Source organism: Ailuropoda melanoleuca, chromosome 4, assembly GCF_002007445.2.
Source record: "Ailuropoda melanoleuca isolate Jingjing chromosome 4, ASM200744v2, whole genome shotgun sequence".
NCBI classification, from domain to species: Eukaryota; Metazoa; Chordata; class Mammalia; order Carnivora; family Ursidae; genus Ailuropoda; species Ailuropoda melanoleuca.
The window spans coordinates 113,181,039-113,184,270 of record NC_048221.1 but is presented as its reverse complement, the minus strand read 5'-3'; positions in this window follow the sequence as shown (position 1 = coordinate 113,184,270).

Genomic DNA, 3,232 nt, shown 5'->3' with positions numbered 1-3,232 from the left:
TAAACATAACTGAGGTAAATAGAGGCCTCTGATAAGAATTCACCTCGGAATTAGAAGAGATTTAGGCGTGTAGATGATACAAATTGGCTCGGTTGATGCAAATGCAGGCTCCACTGAATCATTCTTGTTCATTAAGCCTGGAAGGGCAGTACAAGATTTGGGCTCCTGGTTCTACTTTTGTCTATGTGATTGGTTATTTTTAAGCAAAAATTATAGAAACCTAGCCATTATGTGGTCAGTGGTGCATTTAAAAGCTCATCAAGAAGATCTTGGTCACCTGGACCAGTCACCCTCATTTTATAGATGAAGAAACCCAGGCCTGAGGTGTGTGGGCTGGGGCTGATGCCCAGGTCTCTCGACTCCCTGCCCAGTGCTCTTTCTACTGAGTTACTGAAGGACATGAATAAGCAATATTCAAAAGAAAACATACAAGTGGCAAAAACATATGAAAAGCTTATATTGAATGCAAATTAAAACCAGAAGATACCGTTTTTCATTGAACAAATTGGCAGAGATACAAGTTTATAACAAGGATTTTGGACTTTTTTGGTTTTTTGTTTTGTTTTGGTTTCGTTTGATTTTTTTTTTTTTTTAATGTGAGACTTTGGGGAAATGAGGCCCTGAAGCACTCAGCTGACTGGTGCCTGAAATTTCACAAATAGAGATCCATTCCTTTGGCTTAAAACGTTGTCTCATCTTCAACATGAAAAAAGATGTAAATGTTATGCTTTACCAATCATTTACACCTCAAAGAAAATGAGTGTCTCAGCTCCTTTGCTGAGAACAGGGTTTTCCTGAGGTAAAGGGAGAAAGTCAAACGTCTGTAGGTTCTAAGTGCCTTATGAATACGAACATGTTTGTGTGCAGAAGTTGGGGAGACAAAGACAAATGGCCTTTCTCACGGTTTACCTAAATGGCTGACCTGATAATGATTTGAGTCCACAATAGGATAGTGAGAAAATCTGAGAGTCATTTAAAAAAACCCTCGGAAAAAAATTTTTTTTGATATCTTTTTCTTTCATTCTTCATAATTAGCATTTGGGTTTGGGGTTTATTTGGTGAGCACTCTTTCCTTTGCCTTGTTTATTGAATTTATGGGGAGGTTCTGTTTCTTAGAGATGGTCGCTTGAAGCCAGAGATGAAGGTTGAGGTCCTCATGTCTGAGAGTTCCTTCCTTACACAAGCCTGCAGAAGCAAGGCTACTTATTAGATGCTCCAGAAGATGTGTAGATATTGGGCACTTCCTGTTCACATATCCAAATGGCAAAAATAGGAAAGCAATGAGGCTATCTCCATTCCTTCAGATTTATGATCCTTGGTTAATGTTTTCATACAAACCTCCCCTCATTTCCAGTTCGTCTGAGGCAGAGTGAACTATTGCTTTCAACCCGGAGCTCTTGCTTGCAGAGAGACTGCCAAAGGACCAGGGTTTTGTGGGGTGTTTGTTTGTTTGTTTGTTTGTTTAGATTCTTGCCTTATGTTATCTCATAGCAAGACAAACCAGTTAAGTTTATTATCATGAGCAATTTTTTTATCTGCATTATATTTATAGCTTACGGAGGTCTTTAAAATCCTGTTTCGTTTGACTCAGTTATCTTGCAAGCTAAGGAGGAAGGGTCTTGTCAGTATGCAGATGAGGAAACTAAAAATGAGAGACTTTAAAAGATTTTTTTTTTAAGTAGTCTCTACACCCAACATGGGGTCTGAACTCATGACCCCGAGATCAAGAGTCACATGCTCTACTGACTAAGCCAGCCAGGTGCTCCACAGCCCCCCTCCCCATGAGAGACTTCTAATTTCAAAGTTACTAAGTAACAGGCAGCACTAACATTCAAACCCAGGTCTCCTAATTCCAGCCCCTAGTTCCTTCCATCTTACCACACTGCCTCTCCATAAAAGCAAAGGGAAAAAAAATCATTCATCATTCCAATTAGGATGATAAATTCCCAGCCACTTTATTGCTTGAAATTAATTCCCTTTCAAGCGTTCCCCAGCTCTTTTCTCAGAGTCCAAAGGCTGCTGCCTCAGGTGAGCCCCTGAACGTTGCTCTAGAATCTTCCACTCTGGTCAAGCCCTCAAGCAGCAACACTGCCCTTGTACCAGCTCGGCCATCTGCTTGCCGTCCCGCTGGCGTCACCTTGTCTCTGCTGTGACCGCAGCAGCAGAGACAGCTGGCTCTCCTTCAAGAACGAGACAGACTCTTTTCCACGAGAAAGGGCTGCAGCCAGGACATGCCCGCCCGGCCGGCCGGAGAGCACCCTGCCCAGCCTGCCTTCCTCGCAGGTCTGCTGACTAAGCTCTAACCAGGGCAACGTGAGTAAGAGCCGGGTAGGAAAAGGAAAGTTCCATCTCTCTCCTACAAAAGGAAGTTCCTGGCCCTCGACTTTCCCTCTTCTCCCTTCCTTTTGGCTTGCGTGCTGCGGACCACACCGGCCTTGGAACCTGCGTGTCAGGGCTGGCAGAGCACGTCACAGACAACTGCTCTGTGGTTTGAATCACCGAATTTTGGGGTCTCCTATCTACAGATGGTTAGTGTTTTATCCCATTACCATCCCTTCAGCTGCGATGCCTTGACTGTTCTTTTCCTGGCTGCTCCCTCCCGTCGCTAGGAAAACTCGAACTTCTCCCCGTACCTCATTACCAGGCTGTCATTTTAAATGAGGCATTATGGAAAATTTGGGTACAAAGGAAAGAAACCACTCTGAGGGAGCGCTTAGCAGGTAAACGTTCGGCGGCCACACCAGCCCCACTCGCTTGCCTTACCGCTGGTCCGAGGCACCGTCCGCGGCTCCGTCCTGCCGCAAAGCACTTTGGGCTTTTACCGATGGGAGGATGGTCGATGGTGGGAATATCAGTTTCCCACCCACAAAGGGCACAATCACGTGAGTGTAAAAGGCTTTTTTTTTTTTTTTTTTTTTTTTTAATTTNACTTTGGAAAAAAGGAATTGTAATCACACTGTTCTACTTAGATGTGCAGTGAATGGCACTCTGGTCACCAGAGTACTGCTGGTAAGGTCACCCCCCACCCCCTTTAGCTTCTGGCCTCTCTGCCGCAGGTGTGCTGGATGAACATGGCCACACGCTTCCCCCCCTCCTTTTCCTTCCTCTCCTTTCTTTCATTTAAAGAAAACATTGACTGCAGGTGACTAGCAGAGTCAGGGCTGAGGACAGCCGCTGAAGAGGCTTGGAAGGGCTCCTTATCTCATTCAGAGTCAAATCCACATTCTTACAG